Here is a 12,859-nt window from a genome sequence, read left to right as displayed (position 1 = left end):
ACACTATGTGTCTAGTCTTTCTTACTTTAATACTATTGACATTGCTGGAAAGCACTTTTAAAGAGAACCCGGCCATCATTACACAACACAAAAGGAAGAGCAGCAAGGTAATACCCATCATCATAGGTCAGAGTCGGAGTTGCCCTGCTTACCACCTGTCTCCATGTCTGATTCTACCTGGGACTCTACAGCATAAGGTTTCCTTTTGGTCGGAGGATCCTCAGTGTCCCCTTCACATTCATCATCTATTTTCTTCAGTTCTCATAATCTCCCTCAGATTCTGACAGTACTTCATACCTGTTGGATATGGCCATAACCTCTGACCCCTTATGGACTTTCTTCCTGACACTCTCGGCCATGCTGTACTCACCCTCAGGCTTACGGGAGGACTTGTCTTTTTTCCTCCTCTTGTTGCTCTTACTTTCCTCAAATACTGCTGGCGATGAAGAAGAGGCTACCTCTGACTGTTGCTGGCCCTCAGGGACAACCTCCATACTCCCTTGTGCAGTATCTGGGACCTCATGTTCTGGAGCTGCAGTACCTGATCCCTGCTGGACTTCTTGTGTGGTCAGAATGGACCCTGACATTAAGGCCTCCTCCTCTACAGCATCTGCCTCTAACAATTCCTCATCAGGAAGCTCCTTACAGACATTGTGCCATGCGTCCGGACACTCTCTGTGAGGGTGACCCATCGCACCACATAGATTACATCTTATGTTTTGACAATTTGCACTTATGTGGCCAACCTCACTGCACAGATTGCACTCGACCACAGTGCACACACTTGCGACATGACCGGCTCTGCCACATTTAAAACACTTCCTGGGCTGACCTGGGTAGAAGCAGACGCCTTTCTCTCTCCCAATGAAGAAGGAGTTTGGTAGATGCCACGTAACATTATTATGCTGTCGCAGCTTCACCAAAACCTTCCACCCTCCAGTCCAGATACCATCATCATCTCGGTTCTTGGTGAGATCAGAGACCATGTCACAGGGCCTCCTGAGCCACACAACAATGTCCTGGGGAGGGACGGCTTCATTCCAGAAGATGATATTAACAGTGACGGTATCTGGCTTGGATATTGGAATAAAAATAAATTTACTCCAATCGTCAGTGTCCCTGAACCTGGGGAAATTAGCCCAAAATCTATCCAGATTAGACATGACCTTAAAGCTGACGTCATAGCCTTGTCTATCTGGTAGATTAATAACTGCCAATATGTCCGCTGGCACAAACCCCATCTGGCGACACAGGAGTTCTCGGACCACAAGCCTCCGATCTGGGAGGTCTTCTTTGGCGCCTCGGTTTTTAAACCTCACTACATTTCTCCTTTTAAAGGCCTGACCTGTATAGTGAGCGCCGGAGGAAAAAGATGGAGCACCACAGCTCCAGGCATTACTGGGGGGGACCTGGCGGGGTTCAGGGCCCTGACTTATTGTGGGGGTGTCTGCACTAGGGGGGCCACTCACACCTTCTGTGCTTGAGGGTAAAGGTGGAAAATCACCCTCATTACTCTGTGGAGATTCCTCCAGCCCGTCCACCTCTATGCCATCCTCAGATATCTCCCATACAGACTGTACTTTCCCCCCAGACACTGACCCCTCAGGTACATGTCCACCATCACCCCCAGTCTCTGCCCCAGCAGTAGAGATCTGCTCTGCCACCCCATCACCTGGATGTACGGATGCATGTCCATTGTCCTGCTGCACTGTGCCTCCTGGGACTTGTAGTGCTGGTGTCTGAGGTCCATGTGTCTCCTCAGGGACAGCTGCAGATCCTTGTGGCTGCTGTTGCAAACTGTCCTGTTTATAATTTTCTCCTTTTTGAAAGGAAAACTTTGCGGCTTGCAGCACAGGTCTTGTCGCCCGCTGGGCCTCCTCAGGGGTAACACTGGAATCCAGTTCAGCAAGAGAAAAAACAGATTCAAGGTTCAGGCCTTGGCTGGCAAAACGCCCCTGGTTCCTATAGGACTCAGCAAGTGGTCCCATCCTGTCCAGGACAATGTCCATCTGCTTCACCAGGTCACCAAGTTCCAAGCTGAGTGAGTGTAGCTTACGGTCGTACACGGCTGCACAGTTTGGATTTGCAGTCTTTAGCCTGTATACACAGTCAATCTCCATTTGCAGCATTTGTTTGTGTCCCTTCAGCTCCTCCATGTTCCTCACCAGGGCAGGGATCTCCTCTGCTAGCTGTAGCACAGGTGCACGGGTCTCTCTCGTTTGGGATCCAGTCTTGGGCAGCTTCTCAGGCTGTTTGAACTCAGCAGACCTGGAGCCTCCATCAGATTTCTCTGCAGATCTCTCTTGTGCCACATCCATAGATCTTTCAGCATTTCTGCTGCTGCCACTTTCAGACTGAGACCTGGTGCGGCCTAAGCGTGCCATGGTCACCACCTCACACTGCTGCAGGTTCTGCTGTAATGTCAGCCTCTCCAGAGATGTCCTCCGCTGCCTGTGTGCTGGAGGGGTGAGCTGCACACCTGACGCATGTGCTGCGCCCTGTCTCACCTCCTGTGCAGCCTGCAGGTTTGGATTTACACTCACAGAAGATACCTTTTGGGGGTCACTATGCTGTACTGGACGCTGCAGGCCTGGGCTGGAGGTCTGCTTCACATCACATCTCTTAGCTGTACTCACTGCTGCTGAATCCTTCTTTCTTTCTGGAACCACAACTGTTACTCCATCTTTCTTACTTGCACTTAATGCACTGGTGTTTCCTCCATTCTGGTCATTCCTTGTCACAGGATTCACTTTTGGACTTGTATCCATACTGTAAAGAGCCTGGGAGTTCCCTCCCAGTGGAGGCCTGGAAGCCTGGGCCTTGCTTGGGGAAGTTCCCCGCCCAGGGAGGCCCTTCCCTGGGCTAGCTCCAGTCATGAGGAGAACCACCAACACACGTCCTCACAGCTAGGAGGCAGTATTATAGTAGTAATATTCTTGTACATAGGAGCAGTATTATAGTAGTTATATTCTTGTACATAGGAGGCAGTATTATAGTAGTTATATTCTTGTACATAGGAGCAGTATTATAGTAGTTATATTCTTGTACATAGGAGGCAGTATTATAGTAGTTATATTCGTGTACATAGGAGGCAGTATTATAGTAGTTATATTCGTGTACATAGGAGGCAGTATTATAGTAGTTATATTCTTGTACATAGGAGCAGTATTATAGTAGTTATATTCTTGTACATAGGAGGCAGTATTATAGTAGTTATATTCTTGTACATAGGAGCAGTATTATAGTAGTTATATTCTTGTACATAGGAGGCAGTATTATAGTAGTTATATTGTTGTACATAGGAGCAGTATTATAGTAGTTATATTGTTGTACATAGGAGGCAGTATTATAGTAGTTATATTCTTGTACATAGAAGGCAGTATTATAATAGTTATATTCTTGTACATAGGAGGCAGTATTATAATAGTTATAGTCCTGTATATAGGAGGCAGTTTTATAGTAGTTATATTCTTGTACATACTGTAGGAGTAATATTATTATACTTTTATTCTTGTACAAATGGATGAATATTATAGTAGCTATATTCTCCTCCAAATCACATCAGCATTTTTCATGTTTAAATAAAAAATAAGAAATGAATATAATAGTGGAAAGAATAATAAAAAAAGAATAATACAGATATTAAATACAATTTCTTTTTTTTCTTTTTTTTGTATTTTTCACCTCGGCCTCAGGGGATCTGACATTTCATTTTAAAGGTCTAGATTTAGTCCCACAGTAGCGGAAAATCCTGAACCACCTCTTTACCCACGCTCTCCAGAGACTATTTTTTTAGCCAATGGGCAAGCCTATTTGATAAAGTGAAGAAGTAAATTTCATAATTAAGGCAATTACCAGCTTCTCCTAGGATCCAATGATATTTTAAGGACCAATTTACTGAAAATGTAAACATGTCAATATTATCAACCAAATCACAGAATGTTAGGATCCCAAAAATTACATATGGAGGGATCCTCATGGGATTATGATTATCCTATAGGTAGTTTAGAGCTCGTTTTGGTGGGAATTTTTCCCGCCGAAAGCAGTGGTCAAGTTGGCCAACAGTTAGGGCATTGGAGGATAGGTGTGGGGGGGTGTAGGATCTGCTGCCCCGCCCGCCCTCCCTTTATTTTTGTTTGTCACGGTCACTTTATTAGAAGGAGGGGTAAAGTCGCTCGCCAAGTGGTGAGCGGACGAGATGATTCAGGTATTTAGGCTGAGCTTATGGATGGTCTAATTCAGTGGTTAATTTAATTTAAATGATATGGTTTATCTGATGTTGGAGCTATACTTAAATATAGAAGACAGAAAATGAAAAACAAAAAAATTAGTGGCAATTCTGGAGGAGCTGCTCAGCCCATGACACTGTAGCGTGTCTTTAGTTAGGGGAGCAGCCCGACCGCATGTGGACCGCAGTAATCGACTAACCCCAGCAAAATATGCATACAATGGAGGATATCGACGCGGTCCACATGCACCACAAGAGCAAACTACACAGAATGTAGCAATCATAGAGAACACACAGAGAGAATGCACCAAACAGATATAACACTGACTATGCTGGCAAGACATAAGTAAAGGTATTAAAAGCTGAGACTTTCGCCAATATGTTCCAGTCATGGAGATATCGGAGCCCACATGCACCACGTCACGGTTTCTCAGCATGGCAAGGGGTCCTAACCACTGCTCTGACTATGGTGTGAACACGGTCTGGGGATGATATAATTCAGCTCACAGCCAAGCTCCCCACAATTGCCCAGCATAAATGCTGTGGTTGTACAATGTGGATGAAGCCAGGCCGTGAGCCACTTGGCACTCTAGCACTTTTTTGCACCTGGTAACCTCCCTCACATGGTCTGGTGTGAGTGTGGCTCACGGCCTGGCTTCATCCACATTGTACAACCACAGCATTTATGCTGGGCAATTGTGGGGAGCTTGGCTGTGAGCTGAATTATATCATCCCCAGACCGTGTTCACACCATAGTCAGAGCAGTGGTTAGGGCCCCTTGCCATGCTGAGAGCCGTGACGTGGTGCATGATGGGCTCCGATATCTCCATGACTGGAACATATTGGCGAAAGTCTCAGCTTTTAATACCTTTACTTATGTCTTGCCAGCATAGTCAGTGTTATATCTGTTTGGTGCATTCTCTCTGTGTGTTCTCTATACTTAAATATAGTTTTCCGTGGCCTAATTTATCCATGATTATTACGTGTCCATGTGATTTTTCTATTTCTATTTAAGGTTTAGTAGGTTTAAGTTAATCAAACAGGTTTAATACGATCTATTATCCCATGCCATTTTAATGGTAGTATTGAAATCGATACGGAAACTTTATTTCCAGGGCTGCTTTAACAAAAGGATGAGGGTTATTCCGAAGAAGCATATCCAAAATAGAAATAAATCATGTGACAGCTATTTTTTCTCTACTGGTGAACGGAACGGCTTAATTTGACAGCCAGCTTATCTCTCTCTATGTATGGAAAAAGGGTAGTCAGAAGAGTCGCAACAGGACTATGTAAGATAAGAGAAAGCAGCAATCATTTGACAACCGTTTTATTTCTACTGGGGAATGGAACAGCTGTCATTTGACATCCAGTTTAAGCTTTATTGGCAGGACTAAATATATTTTAGCACTGCCAAAGCAAGTAGGGAATAATTGGGTAGGGATGGGGACACATCCAGGGTGGGGCTATAGGAGTCCATGGGGTATCAGGCACCTCTCAGTCTATGGTGGGCACTGATATTTTGTGCTGCTATGGCTCCTGTGTTCTCCTCTTCTCCCAAGTCTGGGAAGAGTTCAGACAGTCTCCTAAGTGTCCCTCAGTGCTGAGTATTTGGAGCACCTCAGCAGGAAGTGGGTCTCATCCTCCGGTCGCACTGCGGGGCACAGTCTGCTCTCACTGGGCTTGTAGTCCTGTCGGTGCCTGCCCTGATTCTATGAGCAGGCTGTGGGCACTCAGTCTGTACTGGCTCAAGATCTGTTGGTCTTGGAGGTGGGGTAGTTACTCAAGATTTAGGTCTAGTTTGTAATCCCTTTGTAGGCTCTGGTATACTGTCAGCCTCTGTGATGTTCTTATGTCATTCCTCCAGGACACTGAAATATTGCTCTTTGCTCTTGTGTATCATCTTCTGGGTTTCCACCTTTGTCAGGCTGCACAGGTTGGTGTCTTGGTTGGTGTCTTGATCAGACTGTACTGGCCAGTGTCTTGGTAACGCTGTACTGGTTGGTGGCTTGGTGAGACTGTACTGGCCTAGTGTCTTTGTAAGGCTGCACTGGTTGGTGGCTAGGTCAGACTGTGCTGGTCAGGGCTTGGTCAGACTGTACTGGTCGGTGGCTTGGTCAGGCTGTGCTGGTCAGTGGCTTGGTCAGACTGTACTGGTCTGTGGCTTGGTCAGGCTGTACTGGTCAGTGGCTTGTTCAGACTGTACTGGTCAGTGGCTTGGTCAGGCTATACTGGCTCAGTGGCTTGGTCAGACTGTACTGGTCCGTGGCTTGGTCAGGCTGTACTGGTCAGTGGCTTGGTTGGGTTTGGTTAAGTTGCTCCAGGGTGCTTCGTTTTTGTGAGGCTTCTTGTTGCAGCAAGGCTTTGGATGGTAGGAGATTGGACTGATGCTATGCAGATAGGCCTGGTATTATAGCACCCTCTTCTGGACAGCAAGGGTGTAGTGGCAATCTGCCCACTGTTTGAGGTGCTCCAGTGGACCTGGAGAAGGTGGTTGTAGAATTCCAAGTCAAATATTTCTGCTGGCCCATAGTCCCATTTTGACCAGTCTGGGTTTGTATCCAGACCCCAAACTTCGCTGCCATACAGGAGTATTGGGGCGATTATGCAATCAAAGGTTTTAAGCTAGATGGTCAGTGGTACATTGAGATGGTCCAGACGCCTTCTGATGGCATGGAAGGTTTTACACGCCTTGTCTTTCAGTCTTTCTATAGCTTGTTTAAAGCTTCATGTTTGGCTGATTACTAGGGCCAGGTAGGTGTATCTGTTGTTTTTTGTAAGTGGACAGAAATTTCACTTCTGTATCATGGAGGGTGAGAACTGGTGCCGAGGAGGACTCCAGAGCCGCCGGCAGCTCATTAATGTAGATGTTGAAGAGGGTTGGACTGAGACTGCATCTTTTCATCTCTATCTAGAAATGTAAGACAGAAGGGGTAGACAGAGGGGGCCTATCCGAGATAAGAAGAAAGCAGCAATTACTTGACAGTTATTCTGCTGGGCAATGGAACAGCAGTCATTTGACTGCCTATCTGTCTCTATCAGGAAATGGAACAGCTGTCATTTGTCAGCCAGTTTATCTCTATCTAGGAATGGAAGCGGGTAGACAGAGGTGGCCTATTGAAGATAAGAAGAATGCATCAACTATTTGGCAGCCATTTTATATGTACAGGTGAGTGGAGCGGCAGTCTTTTGACAGCCAGTTTATCCCGATCATGGAGCAGAACAGCTTTAATTCAACAGCCCTGTATTCTGCGGCAAGTTCAGTTTTACAGAAAGTAAGACTCTGGACATCAACCAACATTGTCTATCCTCACCTTTTTGTCATTACAAAAGCTGCATAAAATAATACTGCCATACAGTGTCCACATAATGTCACCATCAGGAACAGACTGGCCATAGACTCTACAGGGAAGTTTCCCGGTGGGCTACTGCCAGGGGGCCACTCAAGGCCATCTCATGGCTGCCAGCCAGGTACATAAAGATCTGATTCTCTTAGCATTAATTAATGTAGGAGCATCAAATACGTATGCACCTGACCAGTGGCTGCAGATGCCCTCCTGAATTCAACCGTATTGCCAGTCCTCAGGACGATCATACAGTTTCATAATGTAGTGCAGGTGGCAGTATTTGTACTGCACTGTCGTATCTGATTCTGCTGGGGTGGTATTTTGTCCTGAACTGTGGTATTGCTGGCTCCAACTACATCTGCTGTCCATGCCTACTTGTGTTTCCCTCACCTTCTGTCAGTTTGGACCCGCCTAAAACATGGTGCCACTTAAATTTTTTTCCAGGGCCACTTTAAGTTCCCAGTCCATCCCTGGTCACCATATACAAACCAATTAGAAGGCAGAGACTACTGAAACAAACAGTGGATCAGATTGATCTTGAGTGACCTGTCCTCTGGGGCACCTAGGAAAATGAAGGCCATCTCTACTTTTTCCCTCAGTGCTCAATATACGCTGTATATACTGATCAGGCAGTGTTAAAGTGGCATCCTGCTCCGATCCTAGTGATCGAGTGATTGCTACAAATCAGTTATCTGCATAAGCTGCTGGGTCCCAGCAGACCCAGATCAGCTCCATAGGCTCTGTAGCTGTGTACAAGAAATCTGGAGGCTAATATGTCAGCCCCAGTTACTGAAGAAATAAGCAATTACCCCAAGTAAAAAAAAAGTGCACAAAGTGTGAAAAAAACATAACAAAAAAAAAAAAGTACCACCACACACCACCCTGCAACTTCTAGCCCCAACACGGACAACCATAACCAATACCTTAAAATGACAATTATGAAAAGGAACATAATATAAAAAAAAGTATATTATTTGATATTTGTGCTATTAAGAAAACTCAAAAATACTATTTCCCCTTTGTTTTACATTTTCAACTGTTTAAAGGGGTATTCCCATCTCAGACATTTTTTTTCTTAACGCTAACATTTTTTCTCCTTAAAGGGATATTCCCATCTCAGACACTGATGGCACTTCGCTAGGATATGACACCAATGTCAGATAGGTGCAGGTTCCACCTCTGAGACCATCTCCTATTTCTAGAACAAGTCACCCAAAGTCAAGGGAGAGCACACCGCGCGTACATGGCCACCCTTCGCTCACCACTATGGGAGTTGCAAAAATAGCTGAGCGGTGGCTTCGCTAATTTCGGCAGTTCTATAGCAGTGAATGGAGGGTGGCTCTCCTTCACCTCGGTTCCCCCATTTTTGAAAAAGGGAGTGAGCTTTAGAGGTGGGATCCATATCCTAGTGATATGCCATCAGTGTCTAAGAAGGGAATACCCCTTTAAGGAGAAAAACAAATGTTAACGCTAAGAAAAAATCATAAATGACCAGGAGGCGTGTACAAAGCGTCGGGAAGGGTATTGGATGCAGCATTTGGAGACACTTTGTCCAAAAGCTTTGAGGTATATAATTGTATGATATTCCTCTAATGTGCTAACGTCCTGATAGGAGTTGGTGGAGACGCTGTAGGTGCTCGGTATTTAGGGTGTGAGCCAGAGGAATACCACACAACTGCTATGGGGTCTAGCGCTTAACTGCTTCTCCTATTCCAGATATGAAAACACTGCATTTGCATACAGCCACCACTAGGCGGAGCTAAGTACAAAGAGATTTTTATAGTCAATGGTAACTGTATACATTTCTAGACAGTGAGCTCCCCCTAGTGGTGGCTGCAAGTTTCATAATACACTGTATGAGGCAGACATAGATCTGCATGAGGAGACTTAACAATGTAATTGAGCTGTGTGGTGTAAATACGTAGAGAAATATGGTGTTTAGAATGAGCACCATATTTATGACGTTCTGTACCTGCTCCACTTTTCACATAGCGTTATCTATCCCCACAGGACTCTAAAGTCATGAATATGTGATTTGTATGACGCGGACCCAACATGTTCATAGAAGTTTACTGCAATGCAGGTGCAGGCAATCCACGTGGTCTTAACTCTTTCCCTCCCTCTAGAGACTACCATGCCCCCTCTCCTCTGCCTGTATTGTCCCGTATCCCCCCCGCTATGGACGCTCTCACATGTTCTGTTTATTTGCCTGTGTAATCTATATTTACGGGATCATGGCGGTGATCAAAACCAGAGGACTAGGGATCTCCTTAAATTCACCGCAAACGCGTTTCCCCTTCTCAGGGTGTAATCAATGCGGAGACGGAATTTCCAGTAATTGTTAGTATATTCTCTAAACACGGCATAGCTGTATCATACCGTCATCCATATCTATACATGTGTGTATGTCAGTCAACCTGGGGTGCTATACCGGGGGGCACTGTTCACCCACTCTGTAGATCCAATTAACAATTCCTCTTCCCTCTTATCGGGAGAAGTGCTGCATTACCTGCGGCTTATAATGCCGCCACCATTGCCTGCAGCCCTACTGATTGGGGAAGACCGGTAGGCGGAAATGAGCACTGTGGGGGACGGCAGAATAATTTAGAGCTTGTGTCTCAATCCAAAACCTGCAATAGATCCAAACACTTATAACTCATAAGAAAATATTGCCATTTACAGCCCACCAAATACTGCCATATAGGGCTAAAGCAGTACTGCCATCTGCACCCACATAATAATGCTGTATGGTACCAAGATCATATTGCCATCTATGGTACCACATAATATTGCCTTCAAATACCTATATTTACATCCATATAATACTGCCACAAAATTTGTCACCTGCAGCCCTATAATATTGCCATATAGTACCAAGGAAATTCTACTGTCTACTATCCACCTAATAGTGCCAAAACAGTAGTGCCATATACAGCCATATACTGCCATATAGTACCAGGAACATATTGCCACCTAGGGACCACCTAATACTGCCTTCAATACTTCAATCTACATCCCAAATAATGCTACCATATACTACTGGGAAAATATTGGCATCTGTAGCACACATAAAAATGTCATTAATACTGTTATATACAGCCCCAGTAATACTGTCATACTGTATTACTCCAGGATAATGTTGCCATATATAGGCCACATAAGACTACCTTATAGTACCAGGGCAGAACAGAGGCCCGGTGGTGAGCACTGTTGCCTTGCAGTGCTGCATGCGGTTTGTATGTTCTCCCCATGTTTGGGTGGGTTCCTCTGGGTTCTCCGGTTTCCTCCCACATTCCAAAGACCTGCTGATAGGGACATTAGATTGTGAGCTCCACTGGAGACAGTGAGGGATGAAGCACTGTGGAATATGTTTGTGCTACTGTAATCAGCAAGAAAAATAATAATAACACTGCCATCTACCGTCCACATAATATTGCCATATAGTGCTGAGCCAATGCTGCCATCTACAACCGAAATACAGCATAATGCAAGGAGTATTTCGCAATCTACAGTCCACATGATACTGCCAAGCACTGTAGTTCCAAGACAATACTTCCATCTAGAACCCACATGATACTACCATATACTGTAGTATTAAGACAATATTGCCATCTACAACTCATATAATACTGCTGTGCCATATACAGTAGCGCTAGAACAATATTGCCATCTACAGTCTACATATTTTTGCTTTATAGTGCTAAGACGAGGCTGTCATCCACATTCCACACAATACTGCCAAATAATGTAGTTCTAAGACAATACTGCCATCTCTAACCCAAATAATACTGCCATAGGCAATAAAACAATATTGAAATCTTCCCTCCACATAATGCTGACATATACTGTAGTGCTAAGACAATATTGCCATCTACAGCCCACATAATGCTGCTATATAGTATTAGTACCAAGACAATATTGCCATCTACAGCCCACATAATACGGCCATAGACAATAAGACAATGTCGCCATGTACAACCTGCATAATACTGCAATATACTGGTGTGATAAGAACATACTGCTATCTACAACCGACATAATACTGCCATATACTGTGGGGCTAAGACAATATTGCCATAGACAATAAGAAAATGTACTATAACACACATAATTCTGATATATACTGTAGTGCCAAAACAATACTGACATCTAGAACACACATAAACCTGCAATATACTGGTGTGATAAGAACATATTGCTATCTACAACTGACATAATACTGCCAGATACTGTGGCGCTAAGACAATATTGCCATAGGCGATAAGAAAATGTTGCTATCTACAACACAAATAATACCGACATATACTGTAATGCTAATAAAATACCGCCATCTAGAACCCACATAGTACTGCCATATATTACCAAGACAACATTGCCATCTGTAGCCCACACATTATGGCCACATACTGTAGTGCTAAGACAATCCTGCCATCTAGAACCCACACAATACTGCCATATAGTACCAAGATAACATTGTCATCTACAGCCCACAGGACATGATGATAAACTGTAGTGTTAAGACAATACTGCCATCTTTTTTGGGAACGGAATTGTGGACCCGGAAGTGCGGATCTGCAACTCCGGATCCGGGCAGCACATCGTGGGGCCCCATAGAAATGAATGGGTCCGCAATTCCATTCCCCAAAATGCTGAACAAAATTGCGGATGTGTGAATGGACCCTTAGGCTCCATTCACACTTCAACAACGTGTTTTTGCGGATCCACGGAGCCGCGGAGCCGCAAAATACGGAAAGCGGCAATGTGCGTTCAGCATTTTGCGGACCGCACATTGCCGCCACTAATAGAATATGCCTGTTATTGTCCGCAATTGCGGACAAGAATAGGACATGTTCTATTTTTTGGCGGATCCGCAATTCCGTGTTGTGCTGCCCCATAGGAATGAATTGGTCCGCAATTGCGGAACGAAATTGCGGACGTGTGAATGGAGCCTTATTAGAATGCTACGTGTTAGGTCTCATGCACATGGCCGCTGTTTGGGTCCGCATCCGAGCCGCAGTTTTGGCTGTCCGCATCCTTTGCTCCGTTCCGAGGCCCCGCAAAAAAAATAGAACATTTCCTATTCTTGTCCGTTTAGCGGACAAGAATAGGCATTTCTACAATGGGCTGCCTGTTCCGTTCCGCAAATTGCGTAAGGCACGCGGGCGGCATCCGTTTTTTTTGCAGACCGCAAAAAACGGAACGGTCGTGTGCATGGGGCCTTTTAATTGTGTAAATAACGCACGACAGTCGCACGTTCAGCTGTGCCGCCCCTCTGTCACATTGGAGA

The sequence above is a fragment of the Bufo gargarizans genome, chromosome 6 (genome assembly GCF_014858855.1).
Source record: "Bufo gargarizans isolate SCDJY-AF-19 chromosome 6, ASM1485885v1, whole genome shotgun sequence".
Taxonomy (NCBI): domain Eukaryota; kingdom Metazoa; phylum Chordata; class Amphibia; order Anura; family Bufonidae; genus Bufo; species Bufo gargarizans.
The sequence above is the reverse complement of the archived record's forward strand: the minus strand, read 5'-3'. Positions refer to the sequence as shown.